This window comes from Coturnix japonica, chromosome Z (assembly GCF_001577835.2).
Source record: "Coturnix japonica isolate 7356 chromosome Z, Coturnix japonica 2.1, whole genome shotgun sequence".
NCBI lineage: Eukaryota > Metazoa > Chordata > Aves > Galliformes > Phasianidae > Coturnix > Coturnix japonica.
The window spans coordinates 24,871,161-24,889,444 of NC_029547.1; positions in this window are offsets into that span (position 1 = coordinate 24,871,161).

Consider the following 18,284-nt stretch of genomic DNA (forward strand, 5'->3'; position numbering starts at 1 on the left):
CAGAAGGCAGCGCAGTGAAATAGACGCCGTTCCGCAGACCTGCGGGCGTTTGCAGTGCGGTAGCAGAGCCTGAGCTCCTCCCGGGACCACGCTGGGACTGAGCCCCCCGCCGGGGCCACCTCGGCTCTGGGAGCAGCCCCCGGCGGCGCTGGTGGGGACATTCCTCAGCCCCACCTCACAAGCTGCGCTCCCTGTGAAAGCAAACATCGCTTCGTTGTGGCTGTTTTTCAGCGTAACTGGACAGCAAACCCCCGCTGTCCCTTTTCTAAATACTCCTACTACAGAACACACGCTCCAGCCGTGTTTTCCGGGAGGACTCTTGTGTTCTGTGCTAAGCTGGATCTAGAAAGTATGCAAGATGCAAAGTTATGCGTGCTCGGACTTCTTCCTTCCTGGTCCAGTGTGCAGTATTTTGGATGGGGCAGCAGCTTCAGGAGCAGACACAGACACCACCTTTACTACTAGAGCATGGGGTCCTGCCAGGTGGAGCTGTCAGTCTGAAGTTTCTAAAGGACAAAACCTCTATCTGTTTATATTTTGGTTATCTTACGTACAAACTGAGCAGATTTACTGACAACCTGCATTTTATAAAGAAAGCAGCAGCTTAACCTTGTTGGTGTAGTAGGCCCTTCTGAATATGTGCATCACATTTTATGGACCTCTGGTAACCTCGTTGTTAGCCTAGCTGGAGAATGTCAGGGCAACAGGGAAGGTGCCTCTTGAGTTCGGCAGTGACTGACCTGAGTAGCTTATTTAATTTGCAAACTAGTACCAATTATTTTATACCCTGATGCCCATACAAAATGATGGATCCAGATTTCAAAATTTAGGATGTGATTTTTCAGAGCCTTTCACCAGGGAATTTCAAGGCAGGTGCCGTCACATTGGTTGGTCAGTCTGGCTGTGAAAGCTCTGACTCTGAGCATCTTAGTTCCAAATTTAAGTGGAACATTTTTACTGCGATACTACACCTCACACTCCTTAGGCCAAGGCAGGCATTAGGGTGGCTATCTTTTTTTCTTCTCAAGAACTCATTTTTGCAGCTGTCTGAAGCACATAACCTCTGACTGCAGTGGCCAAATGCCAGTGTTCAACCAAAGACCAGAAAACAAATAGTCCAGAAAAACTTTCTAAACTCTGGTGCTTCTTTTTCGGGGTTACAAAATGCAAAAGTGCATTTTCTGTGCCTCTGTTACACTAGTTGGTAGGTGATAGAGTGTGAGCTGTCAAGGAGACTTTGGAGGGAATGTCATATCAAGACATTTGTGTTCCCTCACAGGAGCTCACGCTGCAGCACTCATCATCACTCGTCTTATAGAAAGGCATAGGCTGCAAATTCTCTTTTACTACGATTAAAGACTGCAACAGCAGGCAGTGATTTAATGAGTTTTATAAAGGATTGTACCTGAATGAGCTGGCAGTGGTCTGACATTGCTTGATGTAACTCTGCTCGGTGCTGTGTCACCAGTAGGGTGTACTGCTCCGTGTTTTTCCTGCAGCCATATTTTAATAGCAGTGCCTGCGCACCTAGGGCTTTTGACTGGATCTATTGTGATTCAAATAGTAGGTTATAAAGATGCATACTAGTAAGCTGGATAACTTTAAATCATATAGGCTTTTATACAGAAAAGCCTAGCTGGCAATCTTTCAGCAATTTGCCATGAATTTAAATAAAGTCAGAGGCTAAGCTGGTTCATCATAGCTGGAAAAAACTACCTGTATTCAAAACAATACACCATCATTTACCATGAAGTGCCTTTTCTCTCTCTTGTAATAAATTCTGAAACTATTGGCTGATAGCAATCAAATTTTATAAAGTGTGATTTGTGAAAACAAGCAGTTAGGTAATCACACCCTTTAATAATAATTTGATAAGCTTGGATACTTGGAACAAAAGGTTTATTCCCACATTAAATATCAGGCAATCCACACAAAAGGTCACACTGACGACAGAGGTGTTTAGATTTTGTCAGTTTCTTTTCATAGACTTCATTTCAAATCCAAGGAGTTCATTTCTTCAAAAACACTGAGTTTTTGGAATTTGCTCAGACATGAATTTTAGACACTTCTTAATACTGCTTAATGCCAGAGAGAGGGGATTCTCTTTGAAAAGAGAAATACCACTGCATGCATGTGTCTGGTGACCACATGTCATTTTTATCCAGATATCTAACCAGGGCTTTATCAGAAAGAGGCAATGGGTTTTGGAAAGCAGCAGCTCATCTTTAAGGAAGTTATTAGTTAAAAAAAATGAAGAAGTCCAAGCACTTTTACATAGCGTATTCCAAGATTAATCAAAGCTTTGCTTCATTGTCTGCAATACTCATGTGTCCTACTGAAGTGAGATTAACTATGGCTAGGACAGTCAGTTATGGCTTGCAAGTAGCATGCAGATTCTTGGATCCTAAAGAAGGCACATCCATAGAGAAAACATACAGAGTTTAATTCTGACAACTTAATCATGACTTACCTCTCACTTTCCCTGAAAAATCCTGCTCTGAGTGACACTGATTCAGGATACATGGCTGTCATACATTACAGCCAGAGCAACAACAGGATTACCGTGGTAAGAGTAGCTTGTGGGCTAGAACAGGTTCCCCCTGCAGTTATTCATCTCTTCCCCAATGATTCTTGAAAACAAAGACAGTTGCTGTGATTTATTACAGGAAGTGTCACAGCTGAAGCCAGTTGAGCACCCATGATAGAAGGGACTGGGATATTTTATGTGCTTTATTTATTTGTTTCTGAATACAACTGGTGTGATGATTATGAACAACTTGTGTTGTAAACATCTGCTTCCCTGAAGTAGACCCTGTCAAAGGCAAGCTTTTCTATTTTCTACATTGTTCTCTGAAGAGAATGGTACTGTTCAGCCTCTCTGAATAAATATTCATTAATAAAGAATTAGAACCTTCCAAACAAAAGCATAGTTTACCCAGAACTCTAAAGTAAAATTTACCCAGAAAACAAGCAGACAGATAAAAAATCAGAATAAACTGGCAGAAAAGTGACTATAATGTTAACTTCCTGACCAGCTTTGGCATATTCTGTATAGTGCATGTGAATGCATTTCAGAGTTTGGCATCATGCTGTCCTGTTTAGAGTATGTTTTAACCTTTCTCTTATACATTTGTAGGCTTTCACTGATACTTCCTGGATAACACTGAATTAAAAATGCCCTATCTCTCTTTTTTTGGGGGGGGGTTGGAGGGGTGGGGAAGTGGAGGAGGGTGCTCTTTCAAGTTTAATCCTGGAGAGAAAAACAGTATGAAACAGAAGAAATTAATCCAGGTTGATGTAGTGCACAGCCTTTCTACTATCTCTTAAAATAGTTGTTTGGGTCATTGTTTTGCTTTGCATGTTTAACATTGCTTTTAGATCAGACACCATAGCCAGCAATCTGTCTCAGTGAATAAAATTAGGATATTCACTAATTTTCTAGGACTTAAAAGTAAAACTACAGTAGGGACCACTAAAATAGCTCTCTTGTAAAATATCTTTCGTAGGATTCAAAGGTAGATTTAAAGGTACTGGTGAAAACGTACAAATACCAAAGCAAGCTGGTGTCTTTGTTTTTCTTTCTTGGAAGAAGGAGTATCAATAGATGATAGAACATCTCCCTCTTTAGCACTTGGAGGGAAAATAGCAGATTTTGCTATGTGAAGAAAAACTAGTAAGCAGGGATATCCATGTCCCAAGAACAGAACAGATCTGAGCAGCGTTAGAACAGATGGCTTTGTGGTGAGAGATTGTGTTATAGCGCAGACAGAAACTGTGGACTCCATCCAACCTGACCTTGATCCTCTCCAGGGATGGGGTATCCACGATTTATTTGGGCACAACTTCTCTATGTTTTGTAAAGTGATCTTATAAAAGGATACAATTGGCATTAAATTCCTTTTCTTTTCTTCAGCCGTGTGTTGTTTTGGTGGGTTTGGTCTGCAAAACACACATTCAGGCTACAGGTCTCTCTACCTTATCCTCTCCCCTGCAAAACACACGTCTAACCACACCCAGAAGGTCAACATGCGTGATCCCCAAGGCAATGGTTGTTCCATGTACTGTCCTTCTATTCTCTGTCATCCCATGCTGCTTGTCCTCAGCATCTTGCCCCTGGCCTGGAAGGAGCCCCAGAGATCTGGATATCCAGGAGCTGCTCTATAAACATCCCTGAGTACCAAAGTCAGGGGCTGAAACCAAGCTATTATAACCAGTTTTACTGGCCTGCATGTTAAAATGTGTCATTTTTGAAAACATACAGACTTTGTTAACATTCAGATGAGAGAGACATACAGAACCAGTTATAAAAGTGAATGTACTGTTAGGACTCATCTTAGACAGCTATGAAAATTGTCATATTTCTTCTACTTTAAAAAGCTCTTGTTACATGATCTACTCACCTATCTTATTGCAATAATATCTCAGTAAAGTAGTCTTCAAAAAGCATCCTCAGATGACTTAAGCTTAATTCATTACTGGATATTTTTAGGCATTTGTTTTTCATCCTTGCAATTAGATTAATACTAGACGACCTTCTATACAAAACACGCAAACAATCTGTCTTTAAACACAATTTCCAATAGGCAAAGTTACATTGTTTTCCAATTGTAACATTTGAACTCAAAATATACTAAAATTATATTCTCAGTAAAGCAAAGGCATGCAAAAAATCCTTCAGTTTTTCAGTACTTTTAAGGCCTCTTGGATGTGCCCATTATAAAATCATGCATTAATAGTTTTGCTTGCTGCTAGCCTAAGTTAATATTAATCTCCGTAGTGAAACTGATTTCATGTAAACAAATTATCCTGAGTTTCAGAATGTCAAACAAGCATTAAAAAGATAGAGGAAATAGCTACATAATTTGTTTTCTCTTTTTGAGAAATTATCTTTACTCATACTTTAATACGGATTTTCATAAAACACACAGTTAGTGAGTGACGTGTTTACTTCTGACCTACTTCTGATAAAAGCTGTTTATTCCAGAATTTGAAGCAGAGATGGTGAGTTCACTGCCCAAAGAACAGGAAATAAAAAGGATCTTTTCCCTACTCCCCCCTCTCCAAACAAGTAAGTTGACAGGCTATTGCTGACTTCAAATTAATCTCTGCATCCTCAAATATAATTGAAAATTGGAACTATTTGACACAAAATATTTATCTGCCAATTAAATTGCTTTTTGTTGATTATCATGAGTACAGCCAGCACCACACATTTTTCCTACAGGTGGAAGTTATTTTCAGAGTAAATAGGCAGTGCTAATTCTTTGCTTCACTCTAAGCAATACAACTATACTTCAAAATAGATATTTTCAAGAGATACATCCAGTCTGAAAATCGTTACTTCAGAAAGTATACTGATATTTAAATTTCTTTTTGTTTGTAAGGGCACTTATTTATATTTTATAATTCATATACAACCAAAAACATCATTGCAATTTCATTTTAGATACTAAACTTCAGTGCCGTTCTTCTTTTTTGCTGTTTCCAGAACTTGCTTTGAGACTTTCTGATCTTTTTTCCAGGTCTTCACAGGTGAATGGTTCTTTTGGTGGTTCTATAAAAGTGTGTTCAGTGTTCTCTGCCACACCTTAGAAAACAAAACAAAGACAAAAACACATAAAGAGAAAAAAGACTGATTGAGTTATTCCTATTTGGTCCAGAAAAACAAAATACCATGTTGCAGACATGTACTTTACAAAGGAGTGGCAGCACTGTGATATAAAATTATCTTTAAGGAATTCTGGGCCAGTGGCATAGAAGTGCACAGAGGTATTTGGCCTGAAATGAATGCCTTCCTGAAGCTGCATTTGTTTGGAAGAACTTCAGTCAAAACAACCAGTTGTATTCTTGCTGCTGTCCCTGTTAGCTCTTTCTCTTAAAGCCTGCAGAATTATTCTGATAATTATATTGCACAAGTTCTTAGGAATGGAGGCATGAGACACAGCAGACTTAGCATCATGATGCATTTTATACCGACCTCATACTGTATGTGACCAATTAAGTGAGTCTGGGAGAAGAATCACACATGCACATTATGGAGTGTATGTGCTTTAAGAAGTAATTTCCCTCTTTACGCCGTCGTAGATATGACCAACTTGGGCATCCTTTATGTTCTCCTCTCAGGCCTGGCTAAAGGACGTTAGAGTACAAGCACAGGAGCAGGAGGAACACTGCCAAAAGTGTACTGGTTACAAAACATTTGCTAGGACTGTTATCCAAACATGCAGTCTTAGCAGCGGTGCAGGGAAAAGTTGTAGGGAGCAGAACGTGCTGGGTAAGGCTGGAATGAAAACATCTAGGATGGAGAACCTAAAAAACAAAGATAGGGACTGAACATCTTAAATGAGTTGTGGTAGTCTGACTGTGTTATAAGAAAACATGAAGATTAGGCAAAGGTTGTTTTGGTTGATATCATTTTGTGCACTGCTGATTATCTATGTCGTAACTTCTAATTCAGCCATTACAGCAGTGATCTGAAGCTCTACTTACATAGATGGAATACTGTCATGCAGTCCAGATTGTATTTGTTCTATGAAACAGATCTACGTGCTGAAAACTCCAGCTGCAGTTTTGGTTAGTATTAGAGTGCTTGTGTTTTCCAAACATTAGTAAGACCCAAATGGATGACATAAATTAACACTTTCAGTGACTGGTAAAACCACAGTGATAGTCCAGATGCAAATGACATCAGAATATGGAACAGAAAAGAGGTGTTAGCTGGCAGATGTTTCAGATGACCACATCTCTACGCCTGTCACTCACATGCTCTCAGACATATACTAGAACAGACTTCCCTGTTAAGCTCTTTGTCAGATAGCTCGGAGTACAAGGAGTGAACTTTTGAAATCTTGGAACAAGCAGACAGAATGTCATGGCTAGCAGAGAAGTTTTGTGCACTGGGAGTCTGCCTATACAATCTCTCTCCTCCTCTAATAATTTGTCTGAAAACAGAAATGAGTACCTAGGCTGAGGGAACAAGCAGAACAACACAGATAGCAGGTCCATGACTGAAATTTATGGAGACCTTGTTTATTCTTTTGTTCCCAGAAAAGATGCACCTGTGGGCAGTTCTGTAGCTCTACCATCTCCAAAAGATTCAGTTCTGGTACACAGCCTGTAGCTTTCCAAAACAGAAATGGAACACAAAATGAATATGTCCCTCTACATCCTCAATTTTATCCTTAGTTAGTCCAAACCTAAACAGCAGAAGAAAAACACTAACCCTCAGTTTTCATCATCATGTATGAACAATTATGTCATGAGAAAATGTTTTTCAAGTAGACTAGAGACAGAATGAAACAAATATGAACAAGATAAGAGATAAAATACTGGATGAAACAGAATCAGAGAAGTTCCCTGATAGTACAGAATGGCTGCAAAGAAAGAAGGAGAGTAGATGCTGGGCTATTTGATCAAGGGGCTCAGACACAGGGAAGACTATGGAGACAATGAAATAACTGCATTTGGCTTAGGAGAGCTGCACTGACTCTTAGGCTGAACACTGACATACAATAAAGGGAAGAATGAAACTAAAGAGGCAACAGTGGAAGTAGATTGGTGTAAATTCACCATAAAACTACAGAGATGAACCATGGCATGCAAGCAGAGAAGTGGCTGAAAATGTGCCTGGAAATGGACACAGGTATCAGCTGAGTAAAGAGAACAAGTATGATGTCTATAGGTCAGTTGTGCCATGAAGCCTTCCCTTCAGCCACTTGTTTTTTACCATAAAATAAACTCCTAAACACATTTATTTCACATAATTACAAACTTCATTCTGTTTTCCAGTCTAGATTCATTTTGGTTAGCTCAATCTCTTTTATTCTAGTGCTGAAATTAATAATTAGTTTAACTTCCCTCTAACTTTCTTATATCTTACCCTGCAAGTAGGATGTGTAGGCATCAATCTCTGTTGTGTTTTTGGAAGGCTAAACAAACCAATCACTTTGGATTCTCTTACAAGGCAGCTTGACATCCTCTAATAACTTTAACTCTCTGGTGATTTTAGATTTCTTATACAGTGCATACATACAAAATTTAAAGGAAAGTATTATTGTTTTTCTGCATCAAAACTTTTCAGTCTGTACTCTGACTACAGTTGTGGAATCTCCATTCTTGCAGATGTCCAAGAGACAACTGTATATGGCACTGGGCAACTGGTTCTAGTTGGTCCTGCTTTAGTAAAGCAGAGATTAGATCAGTTGACCTTTAGAGGTGTATTCATACTCAAATGTTCTCTGATTCCATGATACCAGAAAACCTCACCTGATGTTCCCAGGCTTCATCAGATGCTCAAATAACTTCATCACTACTGAGTTATATTAATTCTGTGACCACCTTATGCATTAAGGTTCTTCACTATGACTTCCAGCTGGTGAGTTCTGATGGTAGAAATCCCTATTCATCTCTAGCTTCATGCTGTCCTTCGTATCAAATTGAGTTCTGCTTTATTATGTCAGTTCTTCAGGTCACCAGTTATTGTATTACAGTTCGTTTGTCTTCTTGATAAAACCAATCAATTTTGTCATTCACAAATATCATCAGTATAATGTACTCACAATGTCAAATATAAAACAAAAGCAGATTCAGACCAATTCTTGAGGATCCTTTTTATAACCCTGCTAAAATAAAACCTTCTTCTTTAAGTAGAACATTTGATATCTTCTCTTTACCCCAGTTCTCACATTTCTGCTAATCTCAGTGTCCTTCATGGTGGCTTAATCTTACTGTAAATGCTTTCAAGAGTTTATTGTGCATCTATTACATCTACTTTGGAAAAGAGAACTGATTTTGTTAGAAAAGACACAGTTAACTTGGCATACTAACATTAATTTTATTGTTCATTTGGCTCCATGGCTTTTTTTCTCCTTATTTTCTTAAAAACTTCATTATAAACCTTGCAAATCACTGAAGTTTCCCTAATGGATCCAGAATTAAGATGATTACTTTCCACCACTGCTTTCCAAATATCGTATGACATTACTGTGTCCTCACTAAACACATCGTATACTCTTTTCATGGGGTTTGCCCTAATGTATGATCTCTTTTGGAAAAAAAAAAAAAAAAAAAAAGCAATGAAAAATGCATTTTTCAACAAATCCCAAATTCCAGACTTTGCTTCTGCATCAAACCAGCACCAGTTTCTATGACCCACATGATTTCCATCCCTCTGCTTATCTGCCTTGTTGTATTAAGAAACAAATAAATGTACTTCGTGGAGCTTATTGAAATGTTCACAGATATACATTAACAGATGCTGGCAGTAGAACTTCTGGGTTCTGCTCTTTTATTGCTCTGTTTAAAGGAAGAAATTTTTAAACAAGGGGTGGGGTGAGAGGGGGGGGGGGGGGGGGAAGGGAAGGGAAGGGGCAGAAGAATCCCAATATTATTTAGGACATTCGGCACATCAGCACCGTTAGTTTAGCTTGGCCTTGACTGACTTAAGACTTGTGTGCTCCTATATAATTTCTTCAAAAACATTAAATTGCTTTCTGGTCACCTTCTCATTTCTTATTTTACTGTCGATTAGAAGACAGAAAATGCTTCAAATGAGTTTTTAACATATCTAACACAAAATGAGATTATATACCCAGTTGAGCACACACATATCCACCCAACCGCATGCAAAATGCAGTAATCAAAGCACTGCATTATTTTCCAGGTGTATCTTAGTGCAAAGAAAATGTTCTTGTGATGCTCCTCCTGGAGCACTGTGTCCAGGCCTGGGGACCGCAGCACAAGAAGTACATAGAGCTGTTGGAGTGAGTCCACAGGGGGGCCACAAACGTGATCAGAGGGCTGGAGCACCTCTCCTGTGGTGAAAAAAAAGATTGATTGTGATAGTTATAGTGAGAATGGTTTTAAAGTAAAAGAGGGGAGATTTAGGTAATATGTTAGGAGATAATCCTTTACTTACAGAGTAATGAGGCATTGGCACAGGCTGCCCAGAGAAGCAGTGGATGCCCCATCCCCAGAGACATTCAAGGCCAGGTTGCATGGGGCTGTGGGCTGCCTGATCCAGCAATTGGCAACCCTGCCCACGAAACCTTCAAATCCAAGTCATCCTATCATCCTGTGAAAATTAAGTCACCGTTTTGTTTTAAAGATGAGTCATTTTGTCATTGGTCTGTAAATCCAAAACACTGAAAACAGTTACCTCCTAGTTCTTTCACTGCAGTCAGTAGAGTCTGACTGAAAATAATGATCAGTAATATTTATGAATAGTTTATACCAAGAAAGAATTTGGGTCAATTAGCAAACACTTTATTATAAAATCTCTCTATTGCTGCTTCTCATGGTCAAGAAAACCAAAATATTAGCTTTGAGAAATCCCCAAATTTCAACAGAACTCCTTAAGTTAAGCTTCTCTGACCTTTACATTTCTGCAGTGATCCAAAGAGTGTCATGTAATTGCTTTTCAATATTTTACTGCTTGATTTTATTTTAGCTATAAACACATCTAGGGTCAGCCTTGACATCTCTTTGCCCTTCAAAGATTTCTTTTCTTACGAGTCAAGATAATAATTCTTGTGAACCAATATAGTTTACAAATACAGAAAAGCACTGTGAAGATAACAGAGCTTTTAAAGACAATGTAATACATCTCTACAGACCATAAGAAAACACTTTCATAACTAACATTAAAAACAATAATGCAAACAGTACCATCTGAAGTATAACAATGCAAAAAGTACATCGAAGAACTTCATATGGTGTAGAAGCTTAAAAAAGCCTCAGCATACTACTAGATTTTTTTCTTTTTTTTTAATTACATGTACTATCTAAACATATTGGTCGATTCCCATTAATTAAAGGTACATTTAGTGTTTCTTAGATGTTCCTCCCTAGTGCACAAAAAGTATGAAAAACACATTGGTCTTTACTCCTTAGAGTTATACTGAAAATATGAATTGTACCAAAAATAAGCAGTCTGAAACCAGTGTAGTTAAGAAGATAGTTGAGTTACTTAAGAAGTCTGCTTCTTCCCACGGATATTTGTAACTCAGCATAGGGAAAAAACAGTACATAATTTAGTATATCTAGCTTAACTAAGTGAGTTGCATAAGGTACAGGAAACTGAATACTAGCTGCCTAAAGAAATATATTCTAGAAAAGAAAGTACAAAGAGAGGATTAAGAAAGTTATCTTCATGTATCAGTAAAGCAAGTAATTAAATCTGTTCTTTTCTTCTGCTTTCTAATTCAAGAATAATTTAAAGGATTTGTAATTACTTAAGGTTTCTAGCATTTATTCATCTCCATTACTATTGATTTAGCCTGAGCTGAACAATTTCTGTTAAATTGTTACTAATTATTTCTTCAGACTATGTTGATGTTGCTATCTTATTTACAAGGTCATTGAGCATCTAAATAGGTAGAATTAATTTTTTAGACAGCATGGTAAAAAAAAAAAAAAAGAGGTGGGGGAGGGGAACAGATCTAATTACATATAATTGTACACAGTAGGAAAAACAACATTCACTGTAGTGTCTCAATACTATTTAATCTCTTTCCTGAAGACTTACCAACAAGCTGTTGTTCTTACAAAAATATCATCAACAGGCTCCAGCTTCCTGACATCCATAATTTTCAGATCACTATTTTTCAGAAGAAGTAATTACACTGTGGCTGACAAACCACTTAATAAAATATCAAAATAATTAGATTTTATTTTGTCACCAACAAGAGACTTAGAGATTCTAAAGTAAGCAAGCATGCTGCCTGTTAATTAGCCCCATTGTGGTCCCAAATATCCTAAGCCTCGTAAATTGCTGAGGGTTGATGTGACAAGATAAAATAATGACATGTAATTTAATGTTCTCTATTTTTCCCTTCAATTTAATGATGTGTGTAGTTTGCACATGTATGAAAAGTACTAAGGGATCCTTTGTTCGCTTGCTGGCACATAAGGAGTATATGCTTCTAAAATTCACAGTGGCACCTAAATGAGCTTCAATTTGAAGACGCACATGGGGAGGAAGTGGGGCAAGGTTATGCTGATGAAATACACGTATTTCCAAAAGGAAACTTTCTGGAGAAAAAGAACAAAATCAGACAGTTTATTATGCACAGATAATAAAAGGAAAAGGATAATAAATAAAGTTTTAAGTTTAAATCTGTATGAGTAAACTAAAACATGACTTCTTAAAAAGTAAACCACATAAGTTTCAGTGACAGCTCTTTGTAACCACAGTAATGAGGGGGAAAAGAAAAAAGGATAATTAAGTGTCATGGTTTTGTGCTGTTGCTGTCAATATTCTACATCATAACATCATGTGCAGTATGAATCATTAATTCAGGATATAAATAGTGGAATCATGTACAAAGGAAAAAGGGTTAAAGAGAAAGTAAGTTTATAACTGAACGATACGGATTGCTAAGGGAAAGTTATATGGTATTAAAGGTGTTTGAATGGGACAAACTGTTTTGATGGTATAAGAAAGTGTAATTGAGAGTATGTGGAAGTGTAATTAAGGGTATGTGGAAGTGTGATTGAGGGTATGTGGAAGTGTGGAAGGTTCATGCTTCAGTTCATGGAATGGCAGCGTCCCAAGTTCTCAGCCCTTGGAGGAGAACTACATATCCCAGAGGACATCGTGGCCAGAGATGAATGACCAGAGGAGGACATATATAATCTCCCTCCCAGGCTGGAATGCTCTCTTCTTCTTCTCTCGCTCTCTGCGTTCCAGCTCTGTCGTCTCTGCACTCCAGCCCTATCACCTAGAGTAAACAGTAGGCCTCCCGGTTTTCGGGGATTTTCTCTCTTTCTCTCTCTCTCTCTCTTGTTTGATTTATTAGCCTCAATTATATTGTACTATATTGTGTTATCTTGTATTCCAATATCGTATTTAGTAAAATAAGTTTCCTCCTTAGATTGCTGACACTGCTTTTTGTCCATTCCTCTTTTTCCCTTCATTTCCAGGGCGGCGGCCCATGTCACGGACACAGGAATATCTAGGTAACCCATGACATTAAGTCACAAACACTAAGGTCAAACAAAAGCCTTTCTGTAGGAGACTGTCCAACAAAGTTCAGAAGCCCAGGGTTACTTTCATGTTTATCTATACAATTAAAAACTAATACATAAAAATAACAGTGTTAATGAAAACAGCCTGTTGTATATATTAAAAACAACATCCAGATAACATCATGAATAGTTTTTTCATATTCTTTTTATAACTAGAAGAATTATTTTTTCACTTTTAAAACCCTCATCTCTCTACACATTACCACATTAAAAAAAAAATGGGAAAAGTTCACATAAAAGCCCTCAAAATCCCTTTCCTTTGAGCAAACATCTTCAATGTGAGTATAAAACATCTCACCTAGCTGAAACAAACTACTGCATTTAAATTCATTTATTACAAAAGAATGTGTTAAGGGGAAGATTAGACTGATGAATTTTGAGGAAAGTTTTTTATATCTGCAGGGGAAAATGTGACATAGTCAAGAAGAAAAATTTTCAGTGTAATCTTCATGAACAGGAGGCTGCAAAAGGTTGATTAGTGACATTTAGTTAAATTAATAATTTAATTCTTCTTATTGCTTAACTGGTACGATGTTACAATGAAAATGTTATCATACAAGATCTATTCTTGTTCACGAACTTACAATACTGTACCAAGATAGTGTGAAGAAAGACCTTACAGACAGTAGGCACTCTACAGTATTGCTGAAAAAGCTTGTTTTTAAAGAAACATTTAAAGAAAATTCAATTTATATGTAGCAATAAGTTATATGTAGAATATCTAATAAAATATCACTATCACTAAATGTGCTCCTTAATCTCTTTGCATCTGTGAAGTATTATATCAAATGCAGAAATGCATCTTCCAAACACTAGAAATACCCTTTGTTCTGTCCTTCTCTAACCTGAAAATCTTCATTTTTGCTTCCCATTTCTACCACATGAGTGGTTGCTCAGTTAAGTCACTTCGTGTAGTTTCATCCTGTCAAAACAAAAGACTTCAGCAGTAGGTCTGCAACAGGAACCTGAATAATGGAGAAAGTGTTTAATAAAGTGTTCCAGGGTAATTCCATGGTGACTTCACTGGATTTAAAGCTTTTCTTATGGAAAAAGGAAAGGGGAAAACCAAGCAACACTCATGGCCAAAGTTGCCTTAAAACAAAGCATTTCATCACAAAACTTACTGGAATAATTGCAGAAAAAAGTATTTTGGAGAATGTCTGAGTTCTATTCAGAGAACACTCAAGCCAGTGGATTGTCAAGAAAAGAGTTGATATTTCTGGCATGGCCCAAGCACAGGCTCCAGTAACACATGTTTAGACAATGTCCCTCTGACAGACTCTGACAGAGCAAATAGAAGGCAGGACACCATACAGATGAGAGTGACATCAAAATACACTTAAACCTGTCCAGACCCATTGTTCAATCATCTCAATAATTTTCATCATCAGTATTTGATGGCTAAAGTGTACGTATATCTTAAATGAATTTGGATACTGTAAGTTATCATTTTAAGGAGCTACAAGGGCACTCAAGCAGCTCCTTTGTACCTCAACCTCTAAGAGTTTTAGGCATAATACTTTCATGCTTACCCATTCAGTACAGCAAACCTAATTGAAGATCTTGCATTCCCATAGTTTTGAATGAACTAGACAGCCTGACATTTTGACCTTACACTGGCAAACAGCTATTGGTAGATCCTAAGACAAAGCAACTACATTAATAATTGCTTATTTTCAAGGTCTTGGTCAGTCTGCTCTGGGTGTCACTGCCAGAGTGGGAGCTGGACCTGATGACCTTCAAAGGAACCCTCCAAACTCTGCCATTCTGTGGTTCTATGAAGATTAAATTAAACAAAATCAGATGGTAATCCTCAGTAGGGAAAGATTCAGGAGTCCACCACAAAAGTCTGTTCCAAATTAGATGAGAGATACAAAACCAAACAAGGTTTGACTGCGGTTCAAATCAATATCCCATTTTCACTTGTTAATTTCTTAGTAATTGTGTCTTATTTTCCTCCACATGTGTTCTATTGAAAATGCCAGCCACACTGGTGTAGCTAAAGAGTGGAGGAGACTTTTGACCTATTAACATGCAGATTTCATGTCAAAGGCCAATCACACTCCCTTAGGACTTTTCCCTTTATGGCATACAAGAATTAAGAACAGTATCTATTCCTGCAAACCATAACATCTCAAGTAAAACTTCATGAGATCACAAAAGAAAAATAAAAACCTAGTCATTCAAACTTAGTCTCAATGATGTGAGTAGTTGATTACAGAAGAAAAAAGTTACAGGTGAACATCATACATGAAAGTAAACAGTTCATGGTCCAAGTTCTGTGTCTCAGGGCTTAAACTCTACTTCATTTTAAACACATAGGCCTTCTATCTATGGAACCACAGAAACTTCAGCAGGATCTACTCATATTTCTACATATTTATTTAAAAAAACATAACTTAAAGAGACTGAGATGCAGATCTACGATGGCAGGAAGAAAGGTGCTGAACATTTCCCAGCCAGCAATCTTGGGTAGAAGCTGTGATGTGAATGTGTGGATACACTCAAGCATGCTTTCCTATTACTGTTGGGAAATCAAGTCCTACAAGAATCAGACCAAGTTTTACAGACAAGTAAGTTAGTATCACAGATTTAAAAGGTGACACAAATTTTTGTGAGTGTAATTCCATAATGAACATTATTTCAAACAAACAAACAAACAAACAACCACAGGTTTTCTTAAATACTAATCATATCATTTTAAAATGTAGGTTTAGAATTTCAAAACAAAGTTGAAAAATAAAAAATGCTTTTATATTATATATTCTCAGGAGAATCCCTCCCCCTTCCCACTCCCCCTTTTTTTTTTATAATACACTTAGTGGTTTCTAAACATTGTGAGAAACTGTAAGGACTGATTAGCATTTGAAATGTGACACATACAAACTTATGGTAAAAGGAAATCAATCTGACAAAATGAAACATGACATATGAAGAGAAGTGAGGCGGGGATGGAAAAGGTCAGCTACTGTGAAACTGATAATGCTAATAAACTAGTCAGTGGTAACCATCCTTATCATTTCCAATGATTATTATTTCAGACTATGATGTAAAACCATAGAAAAGAACACTTACGCCATCGTTTCACTGATTAAAATCTAGTGGGAGAAAATTCTCATCCAAAATAATTTAATCAACTTTGACAACTTGTAAAGAAAAGTAAACAGCCCTCTCTGAATCACAAACTACAAGAGCACTGGTAAGCAGGACTGGGAATTTCTGATACTTCAGGCTCTCTGTTCTCCCTGTTTCTGGCCTTCTGTTCCATCTTCACATGCTGTAAGAAGGAACAAATGCTACTTTGATCTTGCATCAGGATGATTTTCAGAAGCAAAACAAATGGTATGCAAGGAGGTGTACAAAGTTTCAACAGAAGTGGAAACTACTACCCATGAAAACTGCTTCTTCTTCAATACTACCTGTTTGATGCACTACTCAATGCACAGGGAGAGAGGGTGACACAGCAACCACCTCTTAATAAAGTCTCTATTTATCTGATATATTTAATTGCTCACCTGGCAGATGCACCCTTTCCCCCTAGTCCTCCAGAGTAGGGAGCAGAGCAAGCATTCAGCTTGAGAAGTTACACTTCCGAGGGAACTGCATTTCATGTCACTGTCATTAAGATATAATTATTCTGATGGTCTTGTAAGTAGATATTCAGACAGAAATTTACCTTGAAGGAATTACCAGTCAGAGAAAAATACACACGCGTCTCTGCTTAAGTTCTATAACTCACAATAAAAATCTAAAAAAAATAAAAATAAAAAAATGCATGTCTACTAGAGGGGTAAAGGCCATGCTACTGTGGCTCTAATAGGAGTTAACTGCCACTTGAAGTTTTTCAGTCATGAGAAAGTCTGAAAGTGTCCCTCAAACACCTGGTTACTAATGAATCCTGAGTCCTTTTTTTCTTTTAAAAAATGTGACAATCACACACAAAAACCTGTAAATCACTTACAAAGCATTTATAAAAGCTGTTTTGTGTGTAGTTTGGTTAAATAACTGCATACAACTTGCAGAAGCAATGCAGTAGACATTTCATAAGCAGACTAAAGACTAAGGTTCTTGTGACTCGTCCTAGGTGTCATCCTTCCTGATCAATGTGCAAAAAAAATAGAAGCTGCTAGAAATAGTTGCTGAGCAAAAAATAAATAACTAAATTGAAAATAGAATAGTGATACTTATGTTTACAACTACGTAGTAAATTATTAGAGCGGAAAATAGAGACGGAAGCTTGTAATAATTACACAGCATTGCTTGATTCTACATCCAACACATATATAGAAGTGTCAGGAAATGGGCCTCCAGATCAAACAGTTAAAATAAATGTTTCATCCTGCAGCTTCAAAGCTTGCCTGCAAATACAGAGTACACAGAGCAATTAAAATTACTAGTTCTGCAAGAAATTACAGTCCCTGAAAGGCAAATTCATTTTTTTAAAGCCTCCAATTGCAAATGCAGATTACAAAATATTTACAAGCTAAAAGCTGTCATAAAAAGAGGGTCTCAAAACATCAGCTAAAGCTGGTAAACTGCACTGAAAATAAAGTTAATGGAATTACATACCATTTAGAAAGAAAATAACACAAACTGTGTGTAAATCCATCTGGGGTTTTAGGCTATAAAGAGATGAGGTCCATGAACTGTCATGTGGAAGTAACGATCGGTGGGAGTTACCTGTGCTACTGCTTCTTGGCATTGCAGCAAAGAGCACACAGCAGAGTGCAGAAGGGTGTCCTCCACCTGCACTTAAAAATCTTCTATGTACAGAGTAAGCCATGTTTTGGTGTGCTGTATCAGTTTGTAGAATTCTTAGGAAGCTTATACAAGAACTGCATGGACAAAGCAAAGTCTTTGGATAGACATTTATGTCAAAAACAGGTTTGGAAAGACAAAATATGCAAAGCAGTGTTAGACTGAATTAAGATTACGAAATCAAATAGTTCATAAATATGACTAAAAACTAAGAAAGAACAATTCAATTTATTATTTCCAGCCCCCAGTAATTTCATTAAGTATGCTCCTTCTGTGCTCCATGAACTTGTGGTTTTTGTTATTTTTAAGAAATGCATAGTCACTATTGAGTCAAAGTGAAAGCCATAAGAAATTGCTGTAAAATGATACTGTTGTATGAAAGGGCATTAAAAAAGAAAACACACCAAAATCTTCAAATGTGATGTTTCTTTATATCCGTTTCAAATCTCTACTTGCAAAATTATCATTCTCTCTTTAAAGCTTTTTGTTAGAAAATAAAA